At 45.8% G+C, this 14,857-nt stretch overlaps 1 non-coding gene across 1 annotated transcript; it reads left to right on the top strand.

Moving 5' to 3' along the window:
- The first annotated feature begins 219 nt into the window (after positions 1-219).
- Trnak-uuu (transfer RNA lysine (anticodon UUU)) lies at positions 220-291 on the top strand. Its single transcript has one exon. It is a non-coding gene; the product is annotated as a tRNA-Lys (tRNA).
- The last annotated feature ends 14,566 nt before the right edge of the window (positions 292-14,857 follow it).

Genomic DNA, 14,857 nt, shown 5'->3' with positions numbered 1-14,857 from the left:
AAGGGGACCTTCTTTTTAACCCCCGGGCCGTAACTTAAGAAGGTTTTCCCGCCAGTTACCCGCTCATGACAGGCTGCAGACGTTCCAGTCACGTCCCGGGGGTTGAAAAGAAGGTCCTTTTCTCCCCGTGTAGTCAGAGTGCCGCTGGCTACCACCCTCTAACATCAGATACAGTTCTAGTAAATATGAATACCCCAGAAAGTGAAGGAGAACACAGTCGCCCAGATAGCCGAATTGGTAAGGCATTCGAGATTTAATCGAAAGGCGTGGGTTCGGTCCCCACTCTGGGCGCGTGTTTTCCTTTCTTTCTTTCTTTCTTAGAAATATTTAAAAAATGTTAACTTGAATAACTGTATTAAAAAAAGAGCCTAAAAAAACCCCTATGCCTCCTTTGGCGTTGTATACTGCCGACCTATCTTTTCGTATTTCGTCAACGAGCCTCGCATTTCCTAAGTATATTGTTCTGGGAAAGACTAGCGAGGGTCTCGGTTCTGGCAGCCTTGATGCCAAGGTAGCTTAAGAGGGTTTTCCCGCCTGTTGCTCGCTCATGACAGGCTGCAGACGTTCGAGTCAGGCCCCGGTGGTTGAAAAGAAGGTCCCCTTTTCCCCGTGGAGCGAGGGAGCTCGTTTTTTCTATAGGGTTATTGGCTGGGGAAGGAGGTTCTATTAAAGCAATCTCTGTGTCAAGGGGGAACATTACATGACCCAATATTCAATAGGGCGGTGTATTGAGGAGCTGATTTTCTACAGTGCAAGGTGTGTTTCGCGAGGGAAGCTTGTCATATTAAACTTAACCGCTTGCTTATTGTTAAGATCATTTTGCCACTACAAGCCACTACAAGCCCTTGCGACTACAAGCCCTTAGATAACGATTCGAGCAAGGAATACAGCCAAAAATTCTTCAGAGCCTCGCAGATTTGCGATCTAGGGAACCAATAACGATCACTCACTAAAATTTTATGAAACTGAATAAGCAAGCAGGACGTTTTTACCTCCTTCCTACAGTCCACAAAGTCCCTTAAAATTATTGTTCACGGCCGACATTCCTGGCAGACCCATAGTTTCGAATGACAATACCCCAACCGAAGCCTTTTCTCTCTTACTGAATCATTACCTATCCGACATTCCGGCTCTTCTTCCTTCATTCTTTCAGGACACCCCCCACGTCCTCCGCATAATAGAAGACATAAATAAGGGTGGGCGCCTACCCAGTGGAACCCATCTTGTTACTCTTGACGTTGCCGCATTGTATACGAACATCCCTTTCGTCGAAGGAATCGAAGCTATTTTAAAATCTCTATCAAAGAACCCACACCGACATGCGCCAGAAGTGTACATAACTTCGTTAAAACTAGTTTTAACTCTCACTTATTTTGAATTTGACTCTTCCTATTGTTTGCAAGTTTTGGGAACCAGCATGGGCACTCCATTTCCGCCGACCTATGAGTAAATTTTCCTTGAGCAAGTTAAAGCCACCCTATTAAGCTCTTTTCGCATAAACCGCAGGTTTACTTCCGCTGCATAGACGACATCATGATTTGGGAACACGGTCGCGCGAACCCAGAAACTTTGAGATCTCTCCTCAATTCTTCGCATCCGAATATTAAATCCCCCCGCCAGTATTCTGAAAAAGACGTGAACTTCCTTGATACTACCGTCATTTGAGACAACGGTAAACGTAAAACCACGCTTTTCAGAAAACCAACACACAGGCAGCAGTACGCACAATATAAAAGCCATCACCAGAGACACTGCGACAAAGCGATCTTTGAAGGACAAGCAACGAGGCTTAGAAGAGTATGCAGTGATGACAGTGACTACGTAGAGAACATAGACGAACGCAAGTCCACCTTTATGAAAAGGAACCACCCCAAAAGCTCTCTCCATCAGGCGTACCAACGTGCGTCTAATCTCAAAAGGGATGACGTGCTCACCAAACAGCGACAAAATGAAAGCGCCAGGCCACCTGCCCTAACAACTAAATTTTCAAACGGCCTCCCAAACGTAAACAATATAGTGCCGAAGTACTACCCCATTTTAGCCAGTAACGACAGAATAAAAAGACATTCCCAGAAGCACCAATGTTTGACGTGTACCGGAAGAGCAGCCACACCGGTCGTTATCTCCACTTCAGATCCGTTCAACCCGCCTCACACAAGCGCTCTGTAGTGTCTTCGCTGATCCGACGCAGCCATACTGTTTGCACAAGGCCAGAAGACGTGGCGAACGACGTTAAGAGAGTTCATCAGGACCTGTCGGGCTGCGGCTACCCTGACGCCTTTGTTTCCTCCGTGGAAAGAAGGATGGCTCTGCAGACAACGCCCAGTGCCGCTAAAAAGAAGTGGGCTGCCATTCCTTATGTCCCTGGCACAAGCGAAGCATTGGCTCGTGTTCTGCGCAGCTATGATGTGCACGTGGCACACGTGCCATCGAAGAGGCTGCGACACACATTGACCCACGTAAAGGATAAGCTTCCTAAAGAAAGATATCCCGGAGTAATATATGAGGTCCCTTGTGGAAACTGCAACTCTGTGTACGTAGGCGAGACGGGCTGCTTTCAAAAGCGCCTAAAACAGCACTGCTATGATGTGAAGACGAAAAAAGTGGCGTCGAATGCCCTCGCCGAACATGCGGAGCTGTCGGGTCACGAGATCGACTGGGAAAATGCACGCATCATCACTACGGAGAAGAATTTGGCCGCAAGATTAAATTTAGAATCGCTAATAATACAGACAACGCCTAACACCCTCAATCGCAACATCGGAACCTTGCACCCAATGTATGCACGCTGCCTACGTCATGTTTTAAAGCCTACTTAAGGCCGTTTTTCTCTGCAATAAATTTCATTGTGAACAAGGCTCCCGTGCGGGAGCCGAAACGTCTTTTAAGTTTTTCTTTTTCTTTTTCGTTACTTGGTCGGTGCCCTCTTTCTCTCTCAAATGTACCCTCCCGACCAGACGGTTGTCCGTCAAACCCTTGACTTCATATTGCATGCTAAAACAGGCACTTCAAAACAACCAGTCATAGCCAGCTGCTCCCGGGCCAGATGCAAGCCTTGCAGGCACCTGCAGACAGAATGCATTGTAAAAAGCACAACCAGTAATTAAGTCCACAGGAATAATTCAAGTTTTACGTGCACTTCACACAACATTGTGTAGAAGTTAGAATGCTCAATGTGCCAAAAACAGTATATAGGCGAAACGGGTCAAGCTATGCGCCTACGTCTCAATGGTCACCGGGCAGATACTGCTAGTAAATTCTCCATATCTGTAGCGCAGCATTACAACCTTTCAAAAGACACTTTTAATGACCTTAAGTTCTTTATACTTCAGTCAAACTTTAGGTGTCCTAGGCACATGAAATACCGAGAATCCTATTTATTTCACAAATTCAATGCCATGGAACCTGCTCGAATAATGCGTCTTGTTGCATCTTGGAATCTTGGCGATATTTAGCGGGAATGCAGCATTATGCATTGCCTTGCATATACCTTATACAAAGACTATGAGCCCTCCCTCTGTTGTTTGCCTGGTCAACTAATTCCTGTTGTTTTCGTTCATTGGCTTCCAGCTTAGTCCGTGCCCGCATCCCTCCAACCTTTGCTTTTGGAATGAAATTTCGTTTCTTTTATTTCTTCTTTTTTATCTCTGCTTCTTCTTGGGCCCTGTACGTCACTCTATCTTGTTCCTTTCGGTTTGGATGCAAAAGCATCTCTTAGTCGAACCTCCGTCGTCGATCGGCATGCGGCGTCCGCACCTTGGCTCGTTTCGTGCAGGCAACACTGTCGCTCTAGGTTCCCTAACCAGCTGTGATAAAGCCGCTCTCCTCCTCGCCGCTCGGCTCGTCTCCTGCCGGCTCAGCAAGAGACCGGCAACCCTGTCACTCCAGGAGCCTCTAAAGGGAAAGCTTACTCGTGTTGTGCCGGCCCAGGAAAACACCGGCGACACTGTCGCTCCAGGAGCCATCTCATGGTCGGGGCTATGTCCCTCCCTTATTGTGCAGTCCACACCCCCCATGCGCATGCGAGTCTCTCCTCCAGCTGTATAAAAGCAGTCGCGCGCTTCGCACCGGTCAGTCTACTCCAAGACACCGCCTGCGGCGGTTCTGCTCCGGTGTGGAACCCATACGGAACCCCTGTGCTTTGCATCACCCCATAGTTCCCTTTGACTTCTAGAAGCAGACCTCTTGAAGGATGGCAGAGAAATTGTACTTGAAAAACTGGCAAACCTGTATACGCAATGCCAAATGACCGCAATGGTACCGGAATCTTGGAAGAACGCGAACATCATCCTGATTGATTGATTGATTATAGGGCTTAACACGACGACGCTACGCAGGCGATGAGGCGCGCGGTAGTGGAGGGCTCGGGATTAATTTTGACCACCGGGGGATCTTTAACGTGCGCCAAAATCTCGTACACACGGGCGTTTTTGCTTTTCGCCTCCATTACAAAAGTGGCCGCCGCGGCCGGAAATCGAACCCGCGACCTCGTGCTCAGCAGCGCAACGCCTTAGCCACTGAGCCACCGCGGTGGGTGCGAACATCATCCTAATTTATAAGAAAGGCGACATGAAGCACTGGAAAAATTACATGCCGATCAGCTTACTGTCAGTCGTCCACAAGGTATTTACCAAGGTATTTACCAGGATTTCTGCAACCTTAAATTTCAGTCAACCTAAAGAACAGGCAGGGTTCCGTAAAGGCGTTTCAACAATGGACCATATTCACACGATCAATCAGGTGATAGAGAAGTGCGCTGAGTATACTGAACCCCTATATATAGCCTTCATAAATTATGAGAAAGCATTTGACTCGGTCGAAACCCTAGCAGTCATTCAGGCATTACGGAACCAAGGGGTAGCTGAGCATTATGTAAGAATACTAGAGGATATCTACAATGGGTCCACAGCTACCATCATACTCCATAAGAAGAGCAGCAAAATACCTATAATGAAGGGTGTCAGCCAAGGAGACACAATCACTACAATATTATTCACAGCATGTTTACAAGAAGTATTCAGAACGTTGGATAATACCTCAGTAACCTCACGTTTGCTGATGATATTGCCTTGCTAAGTAACTCGGGGGACGAATTGCAAAGCATGCTTTCCGCACTGGATGAACAGAGTAGAACCGTGGGCCTGAAAATAAATATGCAGAAAACTAAAGTAATGACCAATAACCTCGGGACAGCACGGTGGTTTGAGATAGGTGGCGAGGCAATGGAAGTGCAGCGAATATATCTACTTAGGCCAAGTTGTGACCCCAGATTCCAACCATGACGCAGAGATAATTAGAAGGATCAGAATGGGGTGGGGTGCATATGGCAGGCATTCACAGATAATGAAACACAGCCTACCATTGTCGCTGAAGAAGAAAGTGTGTGACAGCTGCATCTTACCGGTACTCACCTACGGGGCAGAAACTTGGGGGCTCACCAAGAGGGTTAAACTTAAATTGAGAACGACTTAGCAGGCAATGGAGCGGAAAATGATAGGTGTAACATTAACGGACAAGAATAGAGCGGAGTTGGTCAGGGAACAAACACGCGTTAGACATATTAGTAGAGATTAGGTAGAAGAAATGGACGTGGGTAGGGCATGTAATGCGAAGGCAAGATTAGCGCTGGTCATTAGGGGAACAGAGTGGATCCCTTGAGAAGGCAAGCGCTGCAGGGGGCGGCAGAAAGTTAGATTGGTAGATGGGATTAAGGAGTTTGCGGGGACAAACTAGTCACAGTTGGCACAGGACTGAGGTAATTGGAGAATAATGGGAGAGGCCTTTGCACTGCAGTTGGCGTAGATAGGCTGATGATGATGATGATGATGATGATGATGATAGTTCCCCTTGAGGAGATGGTGTAATTTTTTGGGTTTCAGGACAAGCCTGTTCCAGCAATGTTTCCATGAGCAAAACGTGGCATTTGAGTTTTCGGGTTATTGTATTTTGTTTTTGGTGTGGGTTTCTGTGGTTGCCAAACCTCTTTTTTTCTTTCTTTTTCTTTTCTTTCTCTTTTTTTCTTTTTTTTCTTTACCTAGTTATGCCCCCCTTCCCTTTTTACCTAAAGCTTGCACATAGTTTCTGAGAAGGACCCCACTATCGCCGCCTGTTCTGCTACCGGCGGTACTTAGAACCCTTCGGTATGCTGTGGTGCAGGTCAAAAAATACTATCTAACCATTTCTCTCCAACAATTCCCGGAATATCAACCCCCGCTCAGTTCCCTGTGACCTACTTCCCGGCTGAAACTACACAACCTTCTTTCCCCCTCATTATCTCCCCCGACATACCCCCAAACCAATCCGCTTTCTCAATTTCACTTCCTTGTTTCATTCTCTCCGTTCACCTGCTGACCTACCTACCCCTATATAATGCGGGCCAGCCAGGTGAGAGATGGCCCTGACGAAAGCAAGTCGCTTTGCTGAAACGTTGGCAACAATCGTGCTTTAACCTCGTTGGAAGTTTTTCTTTTCTTGTGTGCTCTACCATCTTCACAGTTCTACTGCTCCCTATATATATTATATATATATATATATATATATATATATATATATATATATATACTTGACAAAATGGTAGACGCACGATTAAAAACAAAAACAGTGGTTTACTGACGTTTCGACTGGAGGAGCAGTCTTCATCATGAGTAACTCAAGATGAAGACTGGTCTTCCAGTCGAAACGTCAGTAGACCACTGTTTTGGTTTTTAATCGTGCGTCTACCATTTTCTCAAGTATTTCTTCTGGCTCCTCGAGAAGTTTCTTTTACTGCTTATATATATATATATATATATATATATATATATATATATATATATATATATATATATATACATATATGTATTGTCACGCAATATATATATATACTGAACTTACTTTCCCAATTCTTTATCTGTTTCAATGACCTACTACATCCCCCCCATTGCTTCCTGAAGTATTCTTGTTTGCCTATTCTTATTTCTGTCTTATTTTAACGAGCCCCCCATTTCCTATTCTGATTCGCTACATGCATAGCGAGGGCCTCTGTTCTGGCAGTCTTGGTGCCACAGGGAGCTTAGGAGGGTTCAACGCTGGTCGGCCACTCATGACGTGTCATAGAAGCCGCTCGAGTCATGGCCCGGGGGTTGAAAAGAAGGTCCCCTTTACCCCGAGTAGTCCGAGTGGCGCTGGCTACCACACCCAAGCGCAGAAAACAAAAAACACCTGAACATAAATACCAAAAAAAATGGAGACTAAAGTAGCCCCGCCGTTAGCATAGTGGTCATCGCACCAGAGCGGTATTCTGGAGGTCGTGGGTTCGCATCCCAGCTGGCAGGCATTTTTTCTTCATTTTCCTATTTTCAAAATTTTTTATCTGTTTCAATGACCTACTAAATCCTCCCTTGTGCTTTTCGAGGTTTTCTTGACTACAAAATTATATTTCTTTCTTATTTCAACGAGCCCTTTATTTCCTATTCTGATTCACTACATGCACAGCGAGAGCCTCTGTTCAGGCAGTCTTGGTGCCACAGGGAGCTTAGGAGGGTTCAACGCTGGTCGACCACTCTTGACATGTCGTAGACGCTGCTCGTGTCAGAGCCCGGGGGTTGAAAAGAAGGTCCCCTTAACCCCGAGTAGTCCGTGTGGCGCAGGCTACCACCCCCAAGTGCAGGAAACAAAAAAACACCTGAACAGAAATACCCCAGAAAGTGGAGACTAAAGTAGCCGCGCCGGTAGTGTAGTGGTCATCGCACCAGACCAGTATTCTGGAGGTCGTGGGTTCGGATCCCGACTGGAGGGCATTTTTTCTCCACTTTCTTATATTCCAAATACTTTATCTGTTTTAATGACCTACTACATTCTCCCCTATGCTTCCCCAGGTTTTCTTGACTGCCAATTTTTATTTCTGTTTTATTTCCATGAGCCCGTCATTTCCTATTCTGATTCGATATATATATAAATATATATTCGAAAATAACCCCTGTATTCGAAAATATATGTATTCGAAAATAACCCCTGAAGAAGAAAGGTTCTTCTTTCGCAACTGTTGGGCCCTTGTTCAGTGTTTTCCAAGTGTCTGCACCCCAGTTTCAACCAAATGCTACGGTAGTCCGGAACTTCTTACCTGCTATATATATATATATATATATATATATATATATATATATATATATAAATATATATATAAAATCTAGGGAGTAGTAGAACTTTGAAGATGGTAGAGAACACAAGAGAAGAAAAACTTCAAACAAGGTAAAAGCACGATTGTGGCCTACGTTTCAGCAAAGCGAACTTGCTTTCCACAGGGCAATCCCTCGCCTGGCAGGCACGGTTTGAATAGGGGTAGGATCCCAGGTGAAAGGAGAGGGAAAGATGGAAGGGAAATTGAGCAAGCTGATTGGTTAGGGAGTATATCAGGGGAGATGTTGGGGGGGAAAGAAGGTTGAATAGTTTGAGCTGCGAGGTAGGTCACAGGAAAGTGAGGCGGAGGGGGCGGGGTTAATTCCGGGATTTTTTGGAGAGAACAGATGAGAGGGTGTTTGTTGACACGCTGCAGGTGCATGCGGAAAGGTTCCCAGAACCGCTGGGAGCAGGCCAGGGGGTGAGAGTTGGGTCCTTATCAGAAACTATCTGCAAGCATCAGGACAAAACAGAAAGTAGAGAAGGGGGGGGGGATGTGACCAGGTATGGGAAAAAAGAACAAGAAAGAGAAAAAAAGAAAAAGAAAGAAAAAACTGGGAGGCAAAGTACACAAACAAAAACCCAAAAGAAACAGCGATAACCCGACTGTTGAAAAGGCACGTGTCGCCTAGGGCGACTTCACTGGAAGCGGCTTGTCCTGAAACTCAAAAACGAAAAGATAAAGGTAGATTGACGTCAGGGCCACAAGACAAAGCGAGGAAAAAAAATAAGAGAAATAAAATGAAATTCCAAAAGAAAAGGTTTTGGATGCGGGCGTGTATTAGCTGGAAGAAAAAGAATCAAAACAATAGGAATCAGGTGACCAGGTACAGAGCAGAGTGAATGGTCATAGTCTTTTGATGAGGTATATGCACGAAAATACCTAATGCTGTATTCACTGTGAATATCACAAGGATTTCAAGTTGCCCTTAGACGCATTAATTCCAGCAGGTTCCATGAAGTTGAATTTGTGAATTAAGTAGGATTCACGGTATTTCCTGTCCCTAGGAGACTTAAAATTTGACTGGAGTATATATAACTTAAGGTCATCAAAATTGTGGCCTGGTTGGTTGAAATGCTGCGCTACAGCTATGGAGGATTTGCTAAGAGTACCGTATAAACCGGAATATAGGTCGAGTTTTTTTCCAAAAAAATCCGCACAGAAGTCACCCCCCGTCTTATATAGCGGTCAATGGCAGAATGTAAATCGTTGTCTGGCAACAATGTGCAAGCGTAGTCCGTCGCCATCGCCATTCGTGTGGGACTGCTCTCTCGCACTTTCAGGCCTTTATTTGATTTCGCTTACCTCTAGTTTTTCGTCTTTTACTCGTCTATTGTGCGTGCGTGCGTACATTTCTGCACGTGTGTGTTCCGAGATGAGTGGCGGCCGTCGGCGCCAGTTCACCGCGGCGTTTAAGCTGACGGCGATTACGTCACCGAGCAGAATGGGAATATGGCGGCGCAACGCCAGTTAGGCGTTTCGGAGAAATGGGTGCGGTACTGGCGGAGCCAGAAAGCTAAGCTGTACGCGTGCAACCCCCGAAACCGTTCGTTCCGTGGACGTCAAGCGGTGCACCCCGAGTTGGAGAACAAAGCGGCGGACTTCGCCCGGGAACTTCGCTCACGAACGCTCCGGAGGCCATGCGCGGACCGGCTCCGCGAACTGTACAATGAGTGGATAGCCGGCGACAACAAAAAGACCTATACGGGCCGGTTGCGACCGTGTCAAGCTGGGTGTCCTTCTCTGGGCAGTCGCTGCCCGACGACATGGTTACACGAGCGTTCAGGAAGTGCTCCATCAGCAACGCGCCTGATGGCTTGGAAGATGACAGTGCAAAGCAGTCATCCTCAGACGACTCTGAGAGCTCGGACGAGTGACTTCGGCAGGCATAGTGAGTGGCAGTGACGGACGGGCGTCGAAAATAAATATAGACATTGTGAGGTCGCTTCTTTGCCGAATTGTTTTTTTTTTCAACTTTTCCTACCTCAAGGTAGGGGGTCGACCTATATACCGGGTCGACCTATAATCCGGTTTATACGGTATCTGCCCGGTGACCATTAGGCCGTAGGCTCATAGGTTGACTCGTTTCGCCTATATACTGTTTGTGGCACATTGAGCATTCCAACATATACAGAATGTTGGATGAAGTGCACGTAAAACCTGAATTAATCTTGTGGACATAATAACTGGCTGTGCTTTTTACAACGCAGTCTGTTTGCAGGTGCCTACAAGTCTTGCATCTGGGGCGGGAGCAGCTGGCTATGACTGGTTGCTTTGAAGGCCCTGTTTTAGCATGCACTAAAATATCTTTTAGATTCCTGTTTCTCCGGTAGGTAACCCTTGGTGCTTCAGGGAAAGTCTTTTTACGTCGGTCGTTACTGGCTAAAATGGGGTAGTACTTCCGCAGTATATTGTTTACGTTTGGGAGGGCGTTTGAAAATTTAGTTATTAGGGCAGGTGGCCTGGCGCATTCGTTTTGGCGCTGTTTTTTGGGAACGTCACCCCTTTTGAGATTAGACACACGTTGGTACGCCTGATCGAGCGAGCTTTTGGGTTGGTTCCTGTTCATAAGGGTGGCCTTGAGTTCGTCTAGGTGCTCTACGTAGTCACTGTCATCACTGCATACTCTTCGAAGCCTGGGGGCTTGTCCTACAAAGATCCCTTGCTTGCAGTGTCTGGGGTGATGGCTTTTATACTCTAGGTACTGCCGCCTGTCTGTTGGCGTTCTAAACAGCGTGGTTTTACGTTTACCGTTGTCTAGAATGACGGTAGTATCTAGGAAGTTTACTTCTTTTTCAGAATACTTGCAGGAGAATTTAATAGTAGGATGCGAACAATTGAGATGGGATTTAAACGTTTCTAGTGTCGCGCGACCGTGTTCCCAAATTATGAAGATTTCGTCTATGTAGCGGAGGTAAACCTGAGGTTTATGCGGAAAAGGGCTTAATAGGGTAGCTTCAATTTGCCCCATCAAAATGTTGGCATAGGTCGGTGCGAATGGAGTACCCATGCTAGTTCTAAAAACTTGCAAAAAGTAAGAAGTGTTTACTTTAAAATAATTGAGAGTTAGCACTAGTTTTAACAAAGTTATGTACACTTCTGGTGCATGTTGGTGTGGGTTCACTGATGGAGATTTTGATATCGCTTCAATTCCTTCGGCAAACGGAATGTTAGTATACAACGCAGCAACGTCAAGACTAACAAGGAGGGTTCCACTGGGTAGGCGCCCGCCAAAATTTATCTCTTCTATTATGCGGAGGAAGTGGGGGGTGTCCTGAACGAATGAAGGAAGAAGAGCCGGAATGTCGGATAGGTGATGATTCAGAAACAGAGATAGTGCTTCGGTTGGGGTATTGTTATTCGAAACTATGGGTCTGCCAGGAATGTCGGCCGTGAACAATAATTCTACGGGGACTTTATAGACTTTTGGGAGGAGGTAAAAACGACCTGCATGCTCATTATTCGGTTTCATGAAATTTAAGTCAGTAGTCGTTATTAATTCTCTAGATCGCAGATCTGTGAGGCTCTGAAGAATTTTTAGGCTGTATTCCTGGCTCGGATCGTTATCTAAGGGCTTGTAGTGGCAAGGTTATTTAGTTGCCTATACGCTTCATCTTTGTATTTTCCCATAGGCAAAACAACTACACTGCCACATTTGTAGGCTGGTTTTGTGACTATGTCGGTTCTGGCTGATAGGCAATTCAGGGTAACTTCTTCCGACGGAGTTAGGTTCTTGCGCTTGTTTGATCGCTTAGTTGTAGCCAATATTTCTCTTGATACTGATTTTAAGTACAGATCCAATTCTCAAGATTGATCTACATCTGGAGTTCAAGTGCTAGGAGGGTGGAGGGTGCGTTCGTTAATGTCAGGTTGGTCCTGCTTCTCCGAAAAATACTCGCTTAGTCTCATTCTCCGAGAAAATTCAGTGAGATCTTTGTGTAACTCTGTGTAACTTTGTGTAACTTTTCTCGGAGAATGAGAATAAGCTAGTTTTTTTTTCGGAGAAGCATGACCAACCTGACAACGAACGCACCCTCCACCCTCCTAGCACTTGTACTCCAGATGTAGATCAATCTCCAGAATTGGATCTGTACTTAAAATCAGTATCAAGAGAAATATTGGCAACAACTAAGCGATCAAACAAGCGCAAGAACCTAACTCCGTCGGAAGAAGTTACTCTGAATAGCCTATCAGCCAGAACCGACATAGTCATAAAGCCAGCCGGCAAAGGTGGTAGCGTAGTTTTAAGTTGGAATGCACTTCTAAAGCGACCCTGAATCACGCGTTCACCGCAGTCCGTCCGTCCGCACCACATACCCACTCAGGGCGATTGGCCAAGAAGAGTTCGTAATTTCTTTAGCACATACCCACTTAGGGCGATTGGTCAAGTAATCTGAATCACGCGTCCACCGCCGTCCGTCCGTCCGCACCACATACCCACTTAGGGCGATTGGCCAAGAAGAGTTCCTAATTGCTTTAGCACATGCCCACTCAGGGTGATTGGCCAAGAATCGGGCGTGAGAAGGGCTAATGCACCCGCCTAAAGGAGTACTGACACGACATTTTAAAGCTGAGATCCGCTCTAGCAATCAAGTGCAACGACAACACAAATAGGTGTCTGTGCATGGCACATACCCACGTGGGGGATTGGCCAGGAATAGGGCGTGAGAAGGGCTAATGCACCCGCTTAAAGGAGTACTGACACAAAATTTCAAAGCTGAGATCCGCTCTAGCAATCAAGTACAACGACAACACAAATAGGTGTCTGTGAATAAATGCATCTTTCTTTCTTTGTAGTTGTGTGTGTGTGTGTGTGTGATCTCTCTTTCGCGAACATTACGGAACCGCGCAAATTCAACTCCTGCATTCGCACTTTCACATTCTTCCCCTCGGGGAAATGCGGGGAAATTTTTTTTACCTTTGGGGAAATACAAAGATGAAGCTTATAGGCAGCTCAATACCCTTGCCACTACAAGCCCTTAGATAACGATCAGAGCCAGGAATACAGCCTAAAAATCCTTCAGAGCCTCACAGATCTACGATCTAGAGAATTATTAACGACTACTGACTTAAATTTCATGAAACCGAATAATAAGCATGCAGGACGTTTTTACCTCCTCCCAAAAGTCCATAAAGTCCCCGTAGAATTATTGTTCACTGCCGACATTCCTGGCAGACCCATAGTTTCGAATAACAATACCCCAACCGAAGCACTACCTCTGTTTCTGAATCATCACCTTTCCGACATTCCGGCTCTTCTTTCGTCATTCGTTCAGGGCACCCCCCACTTCCTCCGCATAATAGAAGAGATAATATGGGCGGGCGCCTACCCAGTGGAACCCTCCTTGTTACTCTTCACGTTGCTGCATTGTATACTAACATTCCGTTCGCCGAAGGAATTGAAACTATTTCAAAAGCTCTATCAGTGAAGCCGCACCAACATGCACCAGAAGTGTACATAACTTTGTTAAAACTAGTGCTAACTCTAAATTATTTTGAATTTGACTCTTCTTACTTTTTGCAAGTTTTTGGAACTAGCATGGGTACTCCATTCGCACCGACCTATGCAAACATTTTCATGGGGCAACTTGAAGCTACCCTATTAAGCTCTTTTCCGCACAAAGCTCAGGTTTACCTCCGCTACATAGACATCTTCATGATTTGGGAACACGCTCGCGCGACTCTAGAAACGTTTATATCCCGTCTCAATTCTTCGCATCCGACTATTTAATTCTCCTGCCAGTATTCTGAAAAAGAAGTAAACTTCCTAGATACTACCGTCATTCTAGACAACGGTAAACTTAAAACCACACTTTTAGTAAGCCAACAGACAGGCAGCAGTACCTAGATTATAAAAGCCATCACCCCAGACACTGCAAGCAAGCGATCTTTGTAGGACAAGCCCCCAGGATTAGAAGAGTATGCAGTGATGACAGTGACTACGTAGAGCACCTTGACGAACTCAAGGCCACCCTTATGAACAGGAACCAACCCAAAAGCTCGCTCGATCAGGCGTACCAACGTGTGTCTAATCTCAAAAGGGGTGACGTTCCCAAAAAACAGCGGCAAAACGAATGCGCCAGGCCACCTGCCCTAATAACTAAATTTTCAAACGCCCTCCCAAACGTAAACAATATACTGCTGAAGTACTACCCCATTTTAGCCAGTAACGACCGACGTAAAAAGACTTTCCCGGAAGCACCAAGGGTTACCTACCGGAGAAGCAGGAATCTAAACGATATTTTAGTGCATGCTAAAACAGGGTCTTCAAAGCAACCAGTCACAGCCAGCTGCTCCCGCCCCAGATGCAAGACTTGTAGGCACCTGCAAACAGACTGCGTTGTAAAAAGCAGAGCCAGTAATTATGTCCAAAAGATTAATTCAGGTTTTACGTGCACGTCATCCAACATTGTGTATATGTTGGAATGCTCAATGTGCCACAAACAGTATATAGGCGAAACGAGTCAACGTATGAGCCTACGGCCTAATGGTCACCGGGCAGATACTCTTAGCAAATCCTCCATAGCTGTAGCGCAGCATTTCAACCAACCAGGCCACAATTTTGATGACCTTAAGGTATATATACTTCAGTCAAATTTTAAGTCTCCTAGGGACAGGAAATACCGTGAATCCTACTTAATTCACAAATTCAACTCCATGGAACCTGCTGGAATTAATGCGTCTAAGGGCAACTTGGAA

This window comes from Haemaphysalis longicornis, unplaced genomic scaffold (genome assembly GCF_048455015.1).
Source record: "Haemaphysalis longicornis isolate Haplotype H1 unplaced genomic scaffold, Haemaphysalis longicornis Haplotype H1 scaffold_4, whole genome shotgun sequence".
Classification (NCBI taxonomy): Eukaryota; Metazoa; Arthropoda; class Arachnida; order Ixodida; family Ixodidae; genus Haemaphysalis; species Haemaphysalis longicornis.
The sequence above is the reverse complement of the archived record's forward strand: the minus strand, read 5'-3'. Positions and strand labels throughout refer to the sequence as shown.